The sequence below is a fragment of the Oncorhynchus keta genome, chromosome 36 (genome assembly GCF_023373465.1).
Source record: "Oncorhynchus keta strain PuntledgeMale-10-30-2019 chromosome 36, Oket_V2, whole genome shotgun sequence".
Taxonomy (NCBI): Eukaryota; Metazoa; Chordata; class Actinopteri; order Salmoniformes; family Salmonidae; genus Oncorhynchus; species Oncorhynchus keta.
In genome coordinates, this window is record NC_068456.1 from 10,214,109 (window position 1) to 10,235,698 (window position 21,590).

General features: G+C 42.5%; 1 protein-coding gene across 3 annotated transcripts in view; it reads right to left on the minus strand.

Annotated features, from left to right (window-relative positions):
• tjap1 (tight junction associated protein 1 (peripheral)) overlaps positions 1–21,590 on the minus strand; it is an 80,728-nt gene that overhangs the window by 54,691 nt on the left and 4,447 nt on the right. Inside the window, exon 2 of one of the 3 annotated variants that reach the window (XM_052498447.1) lies at positions 15,285–15,445. The exons of the other annotated variants lie outside the window; for them this stretch is intronic. The gene's annotated coding sequence lies outside the window, so the exon portion shown is untranslated. The remainder of the gene's footprint in view (positions 1–15,284; positions 15,446–21,590) is intronic. 3 annotated transcript variants of the gene reach the window in all.

Sequence of the window (21,590 nt, forward strand, 5' to 3'; positions counted from 1 at the left end):
AGCTTTTCATTTGTAAACATTTCTAAAAACATAATTCCACTTTGACATTATGGGGTAGTGTGTAGATCAGTGACACGAACTCTGAATTTATTCCAATTTAAAACAATGTGGTGTGATTACTTTCTGAAGGAGCTGTACATACGCACCCGTTTAATTCCACTAAATTATGAAAATTAACCCATAGACTGACAAATATATTTTCGGGGGGTTAACCGATTAACGTCCCTAACTGGGGTCGCATTAGCTTTCAGATATCTAAACATCTGTGTTAAACCATTTCACCTGCGTTTTAAATTGAAAGTCAACCGTTTCTTTAGAGTGAGAAGGCGTGCAACTAAAGTTTTTAATCACACAAAATACATTAGTGCAACACATTAGTCAGAAACTCGTTTTAAAATCAGATTGATAACAGACAGAAATGCAACGCTATTTGGCTAGCAGCCAACACATGTTTATTTTTGACCTAGTCAGATAAGAACAAATTCTTATTTTCAATGACGGCCTAGGAACAGTGGGTTAACTGCCTGTTCAGGGGCAGAACAACAGATTTGTACCTTGTCAGCTCGGGGGTTTGAACTTGCAACCTTCCGGTTACTAGTCCAACGCTCTAAACACTGGGCTACCCTGCCGCCCCACACGAGTACATTAGCTTTTGCAAAAAGGATACATGGCCATCATACTTCTAATGTTCATCATAGAAAGTAGACAGACTACATTTCCCAATGTTTTGCTTCAAGTTAACCTTCATTACTAAATCGGAGAAAAACTACACCTGTGATCCAATGAGGAGCGCAAATATATTTAACCCGAGTGAAGTGCAATTATTTATTACTTCTTTTACATACATGATTTGGAACGAAGCCGGACTTAAAATAAGAAATATTTACAAAATACAGCAAGATCATTTTTTCTGCGTCCTTTCCTTCTCTGAGTAAAAATAAAGCAGAATCCTGCCCTAAAGAGTATTCTATTCATTTAGAAGTTTTAAAAAATGGGATAGATATATATATATATATATATATAAATATAAGTTCCTCGGGCAAGAAGGTGTCATAATTGCAAATGTATATACACATATACAGTGGGGCAAAAAAGTATTTAGTCAGCCACCAATTGTGCAAGTTCTCCCACTTACAAAGATGAGGCCTGTAATTTTCATCATTGGTACACTTCAACTATGACAGACAAAATGAGAAAAAAACAAATCCAGAAAATCACATTGTAGGATTTTTAATTAATTTATTTGCAAATTATGGTGGAAAATAAGTATTTGGTCACCTACAAACAAGCAAGATTTCTGGCTCTCACAGAACTGTAACAACTTCTTTAAGAGGCTCCTCTATCCTCCACTCGTTACCTGTATTAATGGCACCTGTTTGAACTTGTTATCAGTATAAAAGACACCTGTCCACAACCTCAAACAGTCACACTCCAAACTCCACTATGGCCAAGACCAAAGAGCTGTCAAAGGACACCAGAAACAAAATTATAGACCTGCACCAGGCTGGGAAGACTGAATCTGCAATAGGTAAGCAGCTTGGTTTGAAGAAATCAACTGTGGGAGCAATTATTAGGAAATGGAAGACATACAACACCACTGATAATCTCCCTCAATCTGGGGCTCCACGCAAGATCTCACCCCGTGGGGTCAAAATGATCACAAGAACTGTGAGCAAAAATCCCAGAACCACACGGGGGGACCTAGTGAATGACCTGCAGAGAGCTGGGACCAAAGTAACAAAGCCTACCATCAGTAACACATTACGCCGCCAGGGACTCAAATCCTGCAGTGCCAGATGTGTCCCCCTGCTTAAGCCAGTACATATCCAGGCCCGTCTGATGTTTGCTAGAGCATTTGGATGATCCAGAAGAAGATTTGGAGAATGTCATATGGTCAGATGAAACCAAAATATAACTTTTTGGTAAAAACTCAACTCGTCGTGTTTGGAGGAAAGAATGCTGAGTTGCATCCAAAGAACACCATACCTACTGTGAAGCATGGGGGTGGAAACATCATGCTTTGGGGCTGTTTTTCTGCAAAGGGACCAAGACGACTGATCCGTGTAAAAGGAAAGAATGAATGGGGCCATGTATCGTGAGATTTTGAGTGAAAACCTCCTTCCATCAGCAAGGGCATTGAAGATGAAATGTGGCTGGGTCTTTCAGCATGACAATGATCCCAAACACACCGCCCGGGCAACGAAGGAGTGGCTTCGTAAGAAGCATTTCAAGGTCCTGGAGTGGCCTAGCCAGTCTCCAGATCTCAACCCCATAGAAAATCTTTGGAGAGAGTTGAAAGGCTGTGTTGCCCAGCAACAGTCCCAAAACATCACTGCTCTAGAGGAGATCTGCATGGAGGAATGGGCCAAAATACCAGCAACAGTATGAAAACCTTGAAGACTTACAGAAAACGTTTGACCTCTGTCATTGCCAACAAAGGGTATATAACAAAGTATTGAGATAAACTTTTGTTATTGACCATTATCCACCATAATTTGCAAATAAATTCTCTCTCTCATCTTTTTAAGTGGGAGAACTTGCACAATTGGTGGCTGACTAAATACTTTCTTGCCCCACTGTATGTATATATATTATAATATAGTATAATGTAGCCTACAAGTACAAGTGTGTTTAGACTGTTCTGAAAAATAAGGTTAAAATCTGTACCAAAATGAAGTGTAAAAACAATCCAGATGGATATTAGGCACTAAGTGCCTTAGCAGCTGAAACAATCATTCATCCTAAAAGATTCAACACGAATGCAGGAAGAGTGTAAAGAAAACATGTCTTATACAGAATAACAGATATGTCAAGAGCCCACTCACTACAGATGAGTCATCTGATCACATTAATTTGTGAATGACAGGCAGAATCTTAAACCCCACTACTCCAAATGGACAGTTGAACAAGTCGATCAACTCAATTCGTTGTCTGTGAAGCTCAGACACTTGCTCCTTCATCCAGTGAAAATACACTAGTGAATTAGGAAAGTATTGAGATCTTAACTTTTTCCACATTGTTTTCCACATTACAGCCTTATTCTAAAATTGAATAAATTGCCCCCCCCTTCAATCTACACACAATAACCCATAATGACAAAGAAAAAACACTTTTTACATGGAGTTGAAGTCAGAAATGTATATACACCTCAGACAAATACATTTAAACTCAGCTTTTCACAATTTCTGACATTTAATCCTTGTAAAAATTCTCTGTCTTGGGTCAGTTAGGATCACCACTTTATTAAAAGAATGTGAAGTGTCAGAATAATAGGAGAATTATTTATTTCAGCTTTAATTTCTTTCATCACATTCCCAGTGGGTAAGAAGTTTACATACACTCATTTAGTATTTGGTAGCATTGCCTTTAAATTATTTAAATTGGGTCAAACATGTCAGGTAGCCTTCCACAAGCCTCCCACAATAAGTTGGGTGAATTTTGGCCCATTCCTCCTGACAGAGCTGGTGTAACTGAGTCAGGTTTGTAGGCCTCCTTGCTCGCACACACTTTTTCAGTTCTGCACACATTTTCTGTAGGTTTGAGGTCAGGGATTTGTGATGGCCACTCCAATAACTTGACTGTTGTCCTTAAGCCATTTTGACACAACTTTGGAAGTATGCTTGTGGTCAGTGGCCATTTGGAAGACCCATTTGTGACCAAGCTTTAACTTCCTGATGTCTTGAGATGTTGCTTCTATATATCCACATAATTTTCCTCCGCATGATGCCATCTATTTTGTGAAGTGCACCAGTACTTCCTGCAGAAAAACACCCCCACAACATGATGCTGCTACCTCTGTGCTTTAAGATTGGGATGGTGTTCTTCAGCGTGCAAGCCTCCCCCTTTTCCTCCAAACATAACGATGGTCATTATGGACAAACAGTTCTATTTTTGTTTCATCAGACCAGAGGACATTTCTCAAAAAAGTACAATCTTTGTCCCCATGTGCAGTTGCAAACCGTAGTCTGGCTTTTTTATGGCGGTTTTGGAGCAGTGGCTTCTTCCTTGCCGAGCGGCCTTTCAGGTTATGTCGATACAGGACTCGTTTTACTGTGGATAACAATACTTTTGTACCGGTTGCCTCCAGCATCTTCACAAGGTCCTTTGCTGTTGTTCAGGGATCGATTTGCACTTCTCGCACCAAAGTACCCTCATCTCTAGGAGACAGAACGCGTCTCTTTCCTGAGCGGGATGACTGCTGTGTGGTCCCATGGTGTTTATACCTACGTTCTATTGTTTGTACAGATGAACGTGGTACCTTCAGGCAATTGGAAATTGCTCCCAAGGATGAACCAGACTTGGAGGTCTAAAAAAATGTTTTGGCTGATTTCTTTTGATTTTCCCATGATGTCAAGCAAAGAGGCACTGAGTTGGAAGGAAGGCCTTGAAATACATCCACAGGTGCACGTCCAATCAAATGATGTCAATTAGCCTGTCAGAAGCTTCTAAAGCCATGACAACCTTTTCTGGAATTTTCCAAGCTGTTTAAAGGCACAGTCAACTTAGTGTATGTAAACTTCTGACCCACTGGAATTGTGACACAGTGAATTATAAGTGAAATAATCTGTCTAAACAATTGTTGGAATAATTGTGTCATGCACAAAGTAGATGTCCTAACCAACTTGCCAAAACTATAGTTTGTTAACAAGACATTTGTGGAGTGGTTGAAAAATGAGTTTTAATGACTCCAATCTAAGTGTCTGTAAACTTCCAACTGTAAGTATTCACACTTTACTCAGTACTTTGTGGAAGCACTTTTGGCAGCCTCGAGTCTCCTTGGGTATGATGCTACAAGCTTGGCACGCCTGTATTTGGGGAATTTCTCATTCAGATACAAATCCGTTCTCTGGCTAGGCCACTCAAGGACATTCAGAGACTTGTCCCGAAGCCACTCCTGCGTTTCTCTTTATCCTGTTGGAAGCTGAACCTTCGCCCCAGTTGAAGTAGGTGTTCATCAAGGATCTCTGTACTTTGCTCCGTTCATCTTTCCCCTCTATCCTGACTTGTCTCCCAGTCCCTGTCACTGAAAAACATCCCCACAACATTATGCTGCCAGGTTTACTCCAGACGTGACACTTGGCATTCAGGCCAAAGAATTCAATCTTGGTTTCATCAGATCAGAGTATCTTGTTTACCATGGTCTGAGTTTAGATACCTTTTGGCAAACTCCAAGCGGGCTGTCATGTGCCTTTACTGAGGAGTGGCTTCCTCTGACCATAAAGGCCTGATTGTTGGAGTGCTGCAGAGATTGCTGCCCTTCTGGAAGTTTCTCCCATTTCCACAGAGGAACTCTGGAGATCTGTCAGAGTGACCATCGGGGTTCTTGGTCACCTCCCTGACCAAGGCCCTCATCTCCCGATTGCTCAGTTTGGCCGGGCGACCAGCTCTAGGAAAAGTCTTGGTGGTTCCAAACTTCTTCCATTTAAGAATGATGGAGGCCACTTTGTTCTTGGGGACCTTCAATGCTGCAACAATCTTTTGGTACCTTTCCCAGGATCTATGCCTTGACACAATCCTGCCTCTGAGCTCTAGACAATTCCTTCAACCTCGTGGTTTGGTTTTGCTCTGACACACACTGTCAACTTTGGGATCTTATATAGACAGGGGTGTGCCTTTCCAAATCGTGTCCAATCAATTGAATTTACCACAGGTGGACTCCAATCAAGTTGTAGAAACATCTCAGGGATGCTCAATGGAAACAGGATGGACCTGAGCTCAATTTCGAGTCTCATAACAAAGGGTCTGAATACTTATGGAAATAAGTTGTCTTTTATTGTGCAAACATGTCTAAAAAGCAGTTTTTGATTTTTAATCCATATTTAAAATCAATTTTGGAATAAGGCTGTAGTCAATATTTTCCAAATACATGCACGCGTGTTTGTACACACACACAAAAGTTAGACACCACTTCAAAATTAGTGGACTCGGCTATTTCAGCTACACCAGTTGTTGACAGGTGTGTAAAATCACGCACAGTCATGCAATCGCTGAGGACAAACATTGGCAGTAGAATGGCCTTACTGAAGAGCTCAGTGACTTTCAACGTGGTGCCATCATAGGATGCCACCTTTCCAACAAGTCAGTTCGTCAAGTTTCTGCCCTGGTAGAACTACCCCAGTCAACTAAGTGCTGTTCCACTGTGAAGTGGAAACGTCTAGGAGCAACAACAACTTAGCCGCGAAGTGGTAGGCCACACAAGCTCACAGAACGGGACCACAGAGTGCGTAAAAAGGAATAATGGTCTGGGGCTGTTTTTAATGGTTTGGGCTAGGACCCTTAGTTCCAGTGAAGGGAAATCTTAAAGCAACAGCATACAATTACACTCCAGACAATTCTGCACTTTGTGGCAACAGCTTGGGGAAGGTCCTTTGTTGTTTCAGCATGACAATGTCCCCGTGCACAAAGCGAGATACATATAGAAATGGTTTGTTGAGATCGGTGTGGAAGAACTTAATTGGCCTGCACAGAGCCCTGACCTCAACCCCGCCGAACACCTTTGGGATGAATTGGAACGCAGACAGAGTCAGGATAGTCGCCCAACATCAGTGCACAACCTCACTAATGCTTGTGGCTAAATGGAAGCAAGTCCCTGAAGATTGGATGCTGTTATAGTAGCAAACAGGGGACCAACTCCATATTGATGCCCATGTTTTTTTATGAGTTGCTCGACGAGCAGGTGTCCACATACTTTTAATCATGTACTGTGCAATCCTTTAAATCATGGATAAAGACTCATACCAAGTTACACTCCATAATTGTTGTAGCCACACAGCGTGAATCTGATTGTACCATTCCACAGATTCCGGCAGGGGTTCAAGGTATGGTTATCTAACTGGCTCAATGCAGGTTGGCCACAAAGGCCAGGTGATTCATCCCCTCTTGGACAACCTAATGCTTCGGCCCAGTTTCATTCTTTCTGAAAGATTGAAAAATCAGTCATTTTGAAAATGTCTGAAATCCAATCTCTTCAAAACGATCCTGTTTTGAAGGAATACCGCTGTTAAACAAAGCCAACATGTGATGTGACCGGCAGAGGTCTGGCTGCATACGAATCCTGAAACTCCCTTTACTCCGCTGCCGCCGCCGCTTCCATTCCTCATTATTTTTAACGAGAATGTGGAACACACCTGTAGAGCCCAGTAAGCTGATCAGCAGCACTTCACCTTGGGATTAACATTTAGCACATATAACTTCTGAATCAGAGACAGCTAAATTATTCACAATCCTTCCATTAAAAGGTCAATGGAGAGTCTGAGACGGAACCCGAAGGCGGACGTCACTACTGACTAAATGTACTTTTTTCCCCTCCCCAACTAGATCCAGGGTTTACCAGAGTGCCATTTCCATCCCAATGTAGTGCTCCATCTCTCGTTCTCCACAAATGGACAGTCTAAAAAAGGGGTTATAATGGCTAACCTTAGATAACGAAATAGCGCCCCTTGTGTGCACTTCTGGTAATACCGTATACCCCGGTATGAAACAGAAAAGGTATGACGGTATACAAATATGGATACCGCCCAATCAGACTGCACTGCAGCCTCACAAACAGGTGACACTCGGTCACACAGGGCAATTTCCACAAGCAGTGAATGGTAATTCAGCTCTCAAGTTTGTGACAGCTAATAAAAGAGAGAGCAGCCCTAATTAAAATCAGTAACACCCTCTGTTCATCTCTCCTCTGCACCCCTGTCTCATTTGGGCAAAGACAAAAACATTCTAATTGGTCATGGGCAGCACAGGCAAACAGACAAAGCTGTTAAAACACGTACACAAACATCCTGGCACGTCAGTTGGTTACGTTCTACTACTCTGATTTAGTTGCCATCATTGACCTTAGAATTAAATTCCCTTTGACTGGCAGTGAACTATGTCCTGTGTCAGTAAAATGCTAACCACATAACCTTGAGAGAGGTTGAGAGAGGATAAGACTGCAGGAAGGAAGAAAAAAGAAACGTCTGAGACGCCAGCCTGGTGTGCAATCCATCACCCGCCCGAAACCAAGTGCCCCGTCGTTGAAATAAATAATATGAAGCACAAATGTCAGTCAATAATTTAGAAAAACCTCCACCCTTGTCATTACCTGAGTACTAACAGGGTGACATGATATAAGAGGATGGAGAATTTAAATATACATGATAAAAAAAAAAATTAAAAAGGGCATTTGAGTGTAGCCTCATACCATGGCTGTCACTCCATCTCATTCACTATGCCAGCCAAATAACACCTCAGAGCTTGACGGGCACACACAGTGGCATACATTTCACTAACTTAGTCTGCCTGTCACCAGATATAACAACATTTGAAATGTCAGGGAGAATCTGCCATTGGTCTTTTAACTTGTATACATTTACATAGACACACACATGCTATTTATTCACCACTGACCCAGGACTAATGAAAATGCTGTTCACAATCACTTATAGCAGACAGTGTATTGTAACTAAGCTTTTTTTATCAAAAGTAATCAGCGAAGTGAATTCATTTCCACACGTGGATAGAATCCCTGAGCAGAATAGGATGGAGTAAACGCAGTATCAACATCACCACCCTATCCAGTACACGCTAAACAAAGCAGAGTATCAACATCACCACCCTATCCAGTACACGCTAAACAAAGCAGAGTATCAACATCACCACTCTATCCAGTACACGCTAAACAAAGCAGAGTATCAACATCACCACTCTATCCAGTACACGCTAAACAAAGCAGAGTAACAACATCACCACTCTATCCAGTACACGCTAAACAAAGCAGAGTATCAACATCACCACTCGATCCAGTACACACTAAACAAAGCAGAGTATCAACATCACCACCCTATCCAGTACACGCTAAACAAAGCAGAGTATCAACATCACCACTCTATCCAGTACACGCTAAACAAAGCAGAGTATCAACATCACCACTCTATCCAGTACACGCTAAACAAAGCAGAGTAACAACATCACCACTCTATCCAGTACACGCTAAACAAAGCAGAGTATCAACATCACCACTCTATCCAGTACACACTAAACAAAGCAGAGTATCAACATCACCACTCTATCCAGTACACACTAAACAAAGCAGAGTATCAACATCACCACTCTATCCAGTACATGCTAAACAAAGCAGAGTATCAACATCACCACTCTATCCAGTACACGCTAAACAAAGCAGGGTATCAACATCACCACTATCCAGTACACACTAAACAAAGCAGAGTATCAACATCACCACTCTATCCAGTACATGCTAAACAAAGCAGAGTATCAACATCACCACTCTATCCAGTACATGCTAAACAAAGCAGAGTATCAACATCACCACTCTATCCAGTACATGCTAAACAAAGCAGAGTATCAACATCACCACTCTATCCAGTACATGCTAAACAAAGCAGAGTATCAACATCACCACTATCCAGTACATGCTAAACAAAGCAGAGTATCAACATCACCACTATCCAGTACATGCTAAACAAAGCAGAGTATCAACATCACCACTCTATCCAGTACATGCTAAACAAAGCACAGTATCATGTGAGTTGGAACTAAACACTTAGGTATCCTTTTCATATCTTTTAACACCTGATTTACTTAACAAAAGGCACATCTCAATAGGTGGACCAGGTAAGTCATGACATGGCACAAGTAAGGGGGTGAGCCTTTCCTCTTTTGTTCAAGCAAGCGGGGAGGCCAATGACATCATAGATTCCCATCAGGCCAACTCCTTGAATGTCCTACTCCTTGTGGTTTGCAGTTGTGTCAACAAAATAAAAAAACTTCTTTACTCAAATAGTTTTTTACCCTTTTGTGTGTGTGTGTGTGTGTGTGTCCTTCACTGTATTGATACTTGGGATATCGCTTTTCAACAGTAAAAGTTGCAAATTGGCTGGAGGATGTCTTTAAACAATAAACAAAGGCTATCAGAGCCTGGTGAATGTGGTGGTCTGTGAAGAGGAAAAAAGACAAACAAAAAGCTCATTATGGCATGGAAGAGTACACATTTATAGGGATATTACAGCAGCAGCAACCAGCCCAGAGGAACCCTGCTGCTGGAATGCAGTGGGGGAGAAGAGGAGGAGAAGACGAGGCGGCTGTTTTACCTCTCAGAAAGGCAGTGGAGGGAAGCCGATCCACCTGCTTAGCTGAGCAATGTTACCCAAAGCCCTCGGAGGACCGATTGTGGCTCTCATCCAGGTGTGACCTCGTGTTTCTCTTTCATTACCCAACACTGAATGAGCAAACACGTACGCACATGAACACACACACTGCCTACCTGCACTGGCTCATGGCAATTATCTGGAAATAGTGTGGAGGCATACACACAAGTACACCCAGTACCTTTTTAAACTACACACCACACACTAAAAACAGCACACCCACACACTGCCTTCAACCCAATTAGGCTAGGCCTAGTATGTTGAGTTCTGTCGCCATTTCTCTCCCACAGTCTCATCTTCTCCTTAAATCATTAGTGGGAACAGGAGAAATGTCAGTGTCTGCTCTGAGCAAGGAGGGTATTTCTCCTCAAGACATTCAACAGATGTTACAACAGCTTGTGATGGAGTCTAAAAGAGACACTCATACTTTGGAAACGAGACATTTGGATTCAGATGAAAAGCGGCTAAAAAAGATCAAGTTAGAGAACAAAGAAGAAGGAGAGACACGATAAAAGAAACCGATGAGCTGAAAGACTGGTTGAAAAGTTTTTTTTTTTTTTAAAGGATAGAATCAAAAGGAGGAGAAACATTAGTCAGTCTAACATTTAGGCTATGGCTCAGTGCATGAGGAGAGAGCCAGATGAGTCACCCAATTTCCTTAGAGGAAGAAATCAACGGCAGACCACACCCCTGCCATATTCAAATAGGCCTACCAACCAGGGCCAACAAAAAAAACTACACATACTAAATGGGACAAGTGAGAACATGATGGGGAATGGGAGCAGGTAGCCTAGCGGTTAAGAGCGTTGGGCCAGTTGCCGAAAGCTCACTGGTTCGAATTAGGGCTGGGCGATATAGAGATAATGTTTTAGCGCAAATGTTCCAAATGACTATCGTTTTTATGAGCGTTTGTCTTTCGTTTTTTTTTTTTTTCATGTGCACCGCCCAACTTGCAAAGACACCAAGCACCTACACCTCACATCAACGAAAATTCTTCTTCCTCTCTGACAAGCCGTTCCAACTCACTTTTTGCATTTAAAGTTTGGTCCAACATTGGTCATATGGACACCGAAACATTATTTGACCGTAATAGAGGATAACTGAACCTTTGTAACAATACCCTTTTTATATCTCAACTCCCAAAACTTAGAGCAGAGCAGATCTTGCTAAGACGGGAGAATCAATTAACATTTCTGTGGAAAATTAATGCTCAGTTTGTCACATGCGGCTTTGCGCCAGCAGTATTTCAGCCATACTTACGTAATAGGCGTCTAAATCAGTGTTTTATAAATGTACAATGATCATAAAAATACGCATCTATATAAAGAATTGGCAACTCATTCTCATTCTGAGAAATAAGCATCTTATCCAGGTAGGCCACTTGATTTCAACATCTAAACACAGTGAACAGGCTGTTGTTCAAACAGTTGGAGACAGACATGCGGGTGTGTTCATAACAGTTCAACTGTTCTACCTTGTTAGCAAGCAAATAGATCCAAATTGGCTAGACTTTAAATACACTGAGCAAAAACATAAAAATGCGACACGTAAAGTGTTGGTCCCATGTTTCATGAGCTGAAATAAAAGACTCCAGAAATGTTCCATACGCACAAAAAAGTTATTTCTCTCAGAATTTGTGAACACATTTGTTTACATCCCGCTTCCCGGGTGGCGCAGAGGTGAAGGGCGCTGTACTGCAGCGCCAGCTGTGCCACCAGAGACTCTGGGTTCGCGCCCAGGCTCGTAACCGGGAGGTCCGTGGGGCGACGCGCAATTGGCCTAGCGTCGTCCGGGTTAGGGAGGGCCTGGCCGGTAGGGATATCCTTGTCTCATCGCGCACCAGCGACTCCTGTGGCCGGCTGGGCGCAGTGCACACTAACCAAGGTTGCCAGGTGCAGTGTTTCCTCCGACACATTGGTGCGGCTGGCTTCCGGGTTGGATGCGCGCTGTGTTAAGAAGCAGTGCGGCTTGGTTGGGTTGTCTATCGGAGGACACATGACTTTCAACCTTCGTCTCTCCCGAGCCCACACGGGACAAGATAGTAGCTATTGGATAATTGGATACCACGAAATTGGGGAGAAAAAGGGGGTAAATTCAAAAAATAAAAAAAAGCCGATTTAAAACATGATCATTACACAGGTGCACCTTGTGCTGGGGACAATAAAAGGCCACTCAGTTTTGCCACACTACACAATTCCACAGATGTCTGAAGTTGAAGGATCATGCATGCTGAATGTTAATTTCTCTACCATAAGCCGCCTCCGTCATTTCATAGAATTTGGCAGTACGTCCAACCAGCCTCACAACCGTAGACCACGTGTATGGCGGTTTGCTGATGAAAACGTTGTGAACAGAGTACCCCATGGTGGCAGTGGTATGGGCAGGCATTAGCTACGGACAACGAACACAATTGTATTTTATTGATGACAATGCACAGATACCGTGACGAGGTCCTGAGGACCATGGTCATGCCATTTATCCGCCGCCATCACGTGTACAACAGCGTATTCCACTTCCCGACAATATCCAGCAACTTTGCACAGCCATTGAAGAGGAGTGGGACAACATTTCACAATCAACAGCCAGATCAACTCTATGAGGAGATGTGTCGCACTGCATGAGACAAATGGAGGTCTACTCACTGGTTCTGATCCATGCCACTCTTTTTTTCTCTTTTTTTTTTTTTAAGTGTGTGTGACCAACAGATGCATATCTGTATTCCCAGTCAAGTGAAATCCATAGAGGAGTTTAATGAATTGATTTAAATAATAATATTTCCTTATATAAACCGTAACTGAATAAAATCTTTGAAATCGTTGCATGTTGCGTTCATATTTTTGTTCAGTATATCGAGATTAGCTGGCTACTCACTATGTGTAACTTTTATTTAACTAGGCAAATCAGTTAAGAACAAATTCTTATTTACAATGACGGTCTACCCCAGGCCAAACCCGGACGACGCAGGGCCAATTGTGCGCCGCCCTATGGGACTTGTGATACTGCCTGGATTTGAACCAGGTACTGTAGTGACGCCTCTTGCACTGAGATGCAGTGCCTTCGACCGCTGTGCCACTTGGGAGCAGTATAATTTTACAAGTCCTGAATTTATTCGATTTGTCCCAACTGTTTCAAATGCAGTCTATTAACCTTTTAATAATGCAAAGGCAATTTGTTATATAGAAGGATTATATATATATATATATATATTTATTATTTTTTTTTATATTTTTTTTTTTCTTCTTTTTTTTGTTATAGGTAACGTGATATGATTTTTAGGCCATATCGCCAAGCCTAGTTCGAATCCCAGCACTGACTAGGTGAAAAATCTGTCCATGTGCCCTTGAGCAATGCACTTAACCCTAATTGCTCCTGTAAGTCACTCTGGATAAGAGTGTCTGCTAGATTACTCAAATGTTACTGTAAAATGGGGGAATACTCTTGACAAAATGATTAGGCGTAGACTGCCTTTTGGGCATGTGGAAAAATGGAATAGAACAGATTGAGGGAAAAAGATCGTAGGGGGATGAATACTGGGGGCGGAGACCAATAGGCATTGTTTACTTTGACACACTGTAGAGTACAAAATACACACTAAAATACAACATTGTCAGACAGCTTGCAGTGCCTGCCAAACCCCTGCTGGTGCAAACCCACATGTTTGTTTGTTTAGGTACATAGGCCTATAAAACAGCTCTTTCATAAGGTTATTAATATTATCATCAGGGAATGGAATGTGCATGCAAATGTTTCTCCTCTGTCAATCCTTTTTAACCACCTCTGAATCAAAATAAAAAACACCCTGTACCATTCAACGCCGATTCAAATGGGTTTTCATACGTTTTGACAAGACCTGGGATTCATCTGTGCCTCTGGTGCATCTTAGGAGGAGACGAACTAAGGAAGTTAGTGGATGAACTCAAAAACGGCAGAGGCTCTGCTCTTCCAAAGAAACGGCAAACATTATTCCACAATACAAGAGACACTTCCAACCTCTGTCATGGAATCAGTCAGGAGACGGGACTAATTCACAGCCACTGCAGGGGACAAAAGACTGGAGGAGCAGACAAGAGACAGCTACTGGCAGTCTCCCTGCCTCTAGCTGAAACTATCCCATGGTGCCATTGGAGCGCGGCTCTGTTGAGACATGCCAGTCCAGACTCCCCATACAAAGTCGCCCGTGCAGTACAAGACCGAGCTCCTTTTATTAGTAGTCCAATATCATAGGCAAACCCCCAGGAGGCATAATGGCTTTACCGCCACTTCATATAGGAAGTAGGGGTCTGAAAGCCACTTGGAGGCCACCAAGAAAATTGGACACAGACAATTCTAATCTAGAGCAAAGCACTAAAGGCTGTTGCTTTTATTGCTTTGCAGTTGATTTTCCTTTTTATTTTTCTAACCCGGAGTTAAACCCAATGCTTTGCCTGTCACAAGGCACCGTTTCAACAAGACAAGTCACACACGCGTACGTAACTAGGCAATAAAAAGCAAGGGAGTAAACACTGAACAGTATAACATTCTGGTTAAATCATAAAGGGTAATAGCTGCCAACTGACCTAAAAAGGCTGATAAAAATAACATCCTCTAATTTCGGTATTCTTTCTCATTACGAAGCGACTCAAAAACAACAAAAAAACATGCGGAGTCTCCCATTAAAAGTTCATGTTGGCCAGCTCTCCCTCTATACATAATAAAATGACAGTTTGCACACACAAAGTGCTCCCACACACTCTAGGGAGCTGGAAATCATTAAAACCACGTGTGTAGCAGGGAAAACAAAAGGTGGACCTGGACAATAATATTCATAAAATATTGAGCTATAAATGATTCAGCCATTTAGTGGTAGCAGCTGTGAGGATGTGTGTCCTGCTTGTCTGAATAATACTAGCGGAGAACACAGTGCCTGGCAGGATTCAAGACTGCACTGTCCCTAGGGAGTGTCAATTCTCATTCACTCTCTGTAAGGCCAACAACTGCTGCAGGTGACTGAATGAAACAGAAGAGGAAGTATATTCACTATGGAAACAGGGACATTCTCTGAAGTGTGTGTGTACACACACACACACACACACACACACACACACACACACACTATTGAGAGAAAACAGTAATCACTAAGTTTATTTTAGAAGGACTGACCTCTGCTTTAATGCAATGGATCCAGAGGTCAGTACAATGCTGATGTGGCTGTTCCAGCCCTAGTGAGTCACTGGGCATGCAGCGGTGCTGCGAAATGTGCAATCAGCGCAAATCACTGGAATCACTCGAGCCTGGCGCAACCTTGGGAGCGCTCCTGAAATCTTCAAATATCAGAAGACAAAATACAGTGGCATTAGAAATGCAGATATGCTGCGTGCTTTGGCCATTGTTCAGTAACACTTCTTTCCAAACCAAGCAACGGTCTTATTTTTATATTTTATTTTTTTAGATCGTTCAGCCAAAGCACGACTGGTTATAGATGGGTTTTGCTTCATCATTTATTTTACGAGTCGCTTATAGGTAGTAATAGAGCCAGGCTCAGACCAGGATTACATTTTTCATCAGTATCCAACTCATTCACAGGACACATTCCACACTTGCCACAAAGGGATGTGTAATGAGTGTATACAGTGTATGACTGAATAAATGTCAGAAATAGACTCAACCTTCAGAGGAGAGCTTGAAATGGGGACTGTTTTAAGAAGAAATACTGTGACCACTTGTTTGCCTGGATGTCAGAGGTTAGAACACTACCAGCCCGTGATGCCAAAAACACAGCACAATAGTAGGGCCCTGTTCACCATATCTGGAACAGTGTGTCCAAAGGTTTGCTGGGAAATCACAGGCAAGGACAGCCAATGGCGCTGACGCAAGAACGACAGCGTGGGAGGAGGTGGTGAAAATGAGTGAAAAGAGGAAGAGACAGGGCGAGAGTGAGAGCGCCTGGGAAAGGAGTCAAGAATGTCCTGGCATGAGCTCGGAGGACTGTCATGACGAGTGTGACTGCAGATGATCCTCAGCTAAAAAGGACAACGCCAGATCCACTAGAAAATAAGCATCTGACCAAATTACACGAGAATCCCGAATGCCAAAAGTTAGTCAAAAACAAGAATGCCATTCAAATTAATGCGCGAGACAGTATTTCTTCTTCCTGAATAAAGATAGCAACGTTCCCTTCCACTACAGCCCATGATAAGGGGTGAATGATAAGCAGGAGGATGTAGGCAAATAAGTAGGTCTAGTGGCAGCCAGAATGAGAGGCCTGTCGTGCAGGCCAGAGAGGCCTATAACCTAATGAGCCAGGCCAGTCAGAAGCTCTGTAATGAGGCTACGCTCCTCATCCCGGTGTTGCCGCCACTACTCCAGTAGCAGCTGGCCACACAGGCAGTCACACCTGGAAAATCCCAGGGTGCAGGGAGTTAAGCCCCAGCCAGCAGAGCTGGTAGCAGTGGGAGGCAGGCACAGAAAGATAGCCTGTTTGGCGTCTACACACAAGGTTCGGTTTGCTCAGCTAGGCGAAGTGAACGTCCCTTAAAAAGACCTTCCCTTGAAAAACGAGAAGAAAAGCGTCAAGTGTACCGTTTTGCCCCTCTTGAGAAGCTGTAGCCAGTATACCCTTAGTCAGAATGAATCTAAGACAACAAGAAATCTGTAATTAATTGACGTAATTCGCATGAAAACGAGTCACCACTCGTTGAACGACAAACACTTAATTGAAGAATCCCTACTGTAGACCAATCACCATCGAAGGGTTTTGCATCAAAAAAGAAAATTGCATGCACGAACAGCCAAAAAAATCCTTGGCGAAGACCAATATGAACAAAATATATGCAAACTGTTCCGAATTCTTCGGATAGGATGCACGCAACGTCTTTAGCCTAGCAAGCTAAGGCCTGCCAGACTTTGTACGGTTTCCCAGCCTCTGACTGACAGACACAGCCAGCCAGATCTAACAAAGGAAAGTAAGCAACAGGAATACGTGAGGAAAGGAAGGTTTGATGGAGTGGGTATGGAGGGAGGGGAGAGGCGTTTTGAAAGGTTGTGGTTGTATGCCATTGTAAAAATACCGCAGCAGGCTGTCACAAGCAACAATTCATTTTAAATACTCACAAAATGTGCAAAACACCTAGATAAATCATTCAATTGGAAAACAAACTGGATATACCGGGAACCATAAGACTAAGAGAGAAAGTGGGTGTTTGTGTTGGAGGACACAAAGGGGACTGTGCGACTTCTCCCAAGGTTACTTTCAAAGTGTTTAATGTCGTCTTTAGGGATGGGTGTGTAGCCGAGATCAGTTATTCTTACCAGTAAATATATCCATTGGCAACACTAGTGAGGAGAAATCGACTAAAAGGACTATGGCCTCAATTGTTTTACTTTGAGTTAACAGAGTTATAAAACCCTCAAAAAAATATATGTATATATGCTTATTAAAAGCTCAGTGGTAGCCAAAGATCAACTGAATTGTTTGGTGTGACCTACCAAGCATGTACCTGACATGTCAAGATGATTGGTTTCAATAATGCCTCAAATGTACCCTAATCAATTCACTGTCACTCAGTGCCATTCATCCCCATTTCAAAAACATTTTAACAATTAACACTCTGAATGTACTTATGTTGAATGATACTAATTAGGTTAGATTACTTTTTAAGAGAGATGGAGTGTGCACGTAACAGTCCACCGCCTCTTCTCTGAAGCAATGACCTTTCACTTAGACATCTGAACAGGTTATAATGAGGAAACAAGTATCTTCATTAACTTCCACTAATCGCTGAGAAGCATTTAAGATGTGAACGAGGTAGGGAGGGAGCTAACAGATAAAATAATAAAGAGCATGGAGAAAACTAAATGGCTGGTTAAGTAAGAGATAGTCTATACGCTAGATGTTTGGCCGTCTAAAATAAGCTTTGGAGGAATCCAAAATGTACTCCAACTTGTCACAATTCAAAACCCACTTCAAAATATTTTTTGGGGGCAAATAAAATCTTTCAAATACTAAATCCTCACCGTTTGTTCTACTCAATCATTTAGAGAGACGATTTGTCTTGAACTGCCGGCAAACAAACACTATAGTTTCAGGTTGTTTTTATCCACTTCTGAGACCAAACGGAAAGTATGTGGCGGGTCACAGATAATTGGAAACGGCCAACTAAACAAACAGAAAGAGAGTCCTGACAGGATGGCAATGGGAGCATGTGGCTGAAGGGTACATTTGCATAAGAACCGCATGGTGTGCTTTCTGAAGTGCATTCCACCAAAACGGGGGCACTGAAGGACAGCTCGCACCACACGGCTACGGGTTTCAGAGATCAGCTCCCCTTTCACCAGCCCCCTGGCTCTTCCCCCTCCCCACACACACACACACAAACAGATCAACCATTGTCTGCTGAGCTCCCTGGTAAATGGTATGGACTGTCCTGTGTTCACGTCACTTCCAAGCACTAGCAGCAGCTTTCTGGATACTCAGCAGCAGGGATAATGAACAGTCACGCAGTAGCCGGGCTGGCTCGGATTCAGCTCAAATCCACTGCCCCAGACATTCCGGTTGCGCTGTGTCCAGAGGATGATTAATATCTCAGCTACAAATCAGTCAAGTTTTATTACCAGTTCCAACCCATGATGGTGAGTGTCAGGTTTATTGCAAAGCCAGCCCCCACAGACGTGTTTTTTTTTGCAACAAATTTTCTTCAATAATATTTTTTTTTTTAATTTTTAAAAGTTGAGGTGCCATCATGGTGAAGAGCACAGGCTCCCGGCACAGCTCTCCTTACTAACATACAAGTGCAACAAAGATTTAATTTCCACATATTGGTGAACCATTTTATTTTTTACAAGCTCCAACATCTATTCAATCTCACTCTCTGATCCATCAGCAGCCAATACTCAAAAGTGTAATCTTGCCACAAATCCTAACATCTCTTTTCAAATTGACAAAACCCAAAGAGAGCTCTATATTACCAAACCACACTCATCCTGATTAAAAAAAAATTAAAAACTCCTTTCTCTCAAAGCTGGATTTATCCCTCTCTAAACTACCACGCCAAGCTCATCAATCCACCACTACACCCATAAACCTCATGAGTGTGTGCCTCCCACGTGGGCCCCAGAGTGAGGAGAACTTTCTGGGACTGGTGGCAAAGGCTCCCCCTCAGGGGAGACAACGAGCGGTGCGGATAGGCCTTGCTCTTTCGGCTGCTGAACCAGTGTAGTAGAGGTGCCCCTCCCTTCCCTGGAGCAGACAGAACAGAAGAGTGCTTGCTGTCCACACTGCAGTTGTTAGGCCATACAAGTTTGCTGTAATATTTTAACAAGGTCCACTTTTTTTCCTCCTCTCTGCTCGCACTTCTCAAAAAATGAAATCCCGTTCAACATTTAAGGGGATATTTTACCCAAATTACAAAATGACATATTGGTATGACAGGAATCCCTGCTTTAGTTTAGTTTCCCTGGCACAGTCTCCAAATGCTTACGTTTGAGCATTTGTGGCACAAATCCCATTCAAGTCATGGTACCGATATTAGCATTTTCGTGCATCATGTTCAAATTATCTATAAATTACAGATTCTGAATCAATGAGATACTTTCAGATGATTTGGACAAGATGCACAAAATAATGCTAATATCAGTACCATGATGAATGGGATTTGTGCCACAAACGCTAAAACATTTGCATTTGGAAACAGTGCCAGGGACATAGGGTAAGTAAACCAGCGAATAATTTTGTAATTTGTGTGAACTACTACTTTAATAAAATGCAGATTGCCTTAGCATAGTTATCCAGCTGAAATCACACGCTCTCAGCTACATCAGTCAGCACACCACATGGAGTGTGCATTATAGGTCTTCACTGGTCCCCGAAAATGTGACCTTTGGTAAACAAATCCAAAAGCGCATTCAGGTCGCACTGAACGTCGGACAAAAAGTTCAAAAAGGTCCGTTACAGCCTGTAGAAACATGCCAAACTAAATATGGAATCAATCTTTAGGATGTTTAACATAAAACTTAATTCATGTTCCAACCAGACAATTCCTTTGTCTGTACAAATGAAGTGGAACATAGCTACCTTTCACGTTAGGGCGCCAGACCGAGGCTGTGGCACTCTGCCAGACCACTCACTCAAAGCACTCTCATGAGCCCCTCCTTTAGAGTAGAATCCTCAAAACAGGTTCTAAATACTGTTGACATCTAGTGGAAGCCTTGGGAAGTGAAACAGAACTAATATCCCACGGTATCTTCAATGGGGGCGGAGTTGAAAAACTAAAAAACCTCAGATTTCCCGCTTCCTGGTTGGATTTTTAATCAGGTTTTTTCCTGCCATATGGGTTCTAGTATACTCACAGACATCATTCAAACAGTTTTAGAAACTTCAGAGTGTTTTCTATCCAAATGTACTTATTATATGCATATTCTAGCTTTTACGGCTGAGTTACAAGCAGCTTAATGTGGGCATGTTTTTCAACCAAGCTACCCAATACTGCCCCCTACCCCAAAGAAGTTAACCAGAACTGATAAAGCCGGAGAGAAGGTCCGCTCTAGCAGGCAGGGAGGAGACGTACTTTGTGCGAGTGACACAGGGAGGAGGCAGCAGGAGAGAGCAACCAACCAAGACTCACGTTACTGTAGATTAATAGCTGCCATAGCTGGGTTATTTATCATCAAATATAATTGTAGTACCAGTCTTGACTGCTAGTAAACTATCTAATGTTAGCTAGCTAGACGGAGGCTGCAGTGCAAGCGCTTTCTAATCCTACATATAACTCTTCATAATACTAGGTAGCACCCTACCTGTTGGTTATTTTAGTTCCGTCATTTTAATTCAATTTTACATCGACTAAGTATCTATTTTTTGCCACACACAGAGCAAGGCTCTGACTGTAGCCTATTGCCGCTTTGATGACTCACGATTGGCCAACAACAAGCTACACTCTCGTGAAAAGCAAGAGCAGCAGCATAAATTATGCAATTTCTCCCTCTCTCTACAGCAGCGTTCGGGTCTGTACAGGCCCTTTCCGGATAAGTCAGTGAAAATGTACACATATCCGAGACAATCATATCAGACCCAGACCCGTGATATTAATTAGAATTCTGGATCGGGTCTCGGGTACAGGTGGAGCCGTGAAAACATTGGTGTGCATCCCATCCATGTTATAACAGCTTCAGTAAACTAAATTTTATCAGTGTAGTGGGGGAGGCTGGGTTTGTCTTTTCCCAAGCATCAATTCCAGGGAAATGTCACTCATTATGACCAGAGATGTTTTGCTATACAGACAATGGCATTCTGGTTAGACCACAATTCAAGTAACGTTCTCTACAAAAGACACATTTGTACCACAAGTCAGGAAACACAAGAAGGACAAAGACCGCGTGACTACAAACTATAAGCAGGGAACACATTTGACTGTGTGGAAGTTTCACTACACTATATTTCTGATGAATGATTGGACAACAAATACATTGACC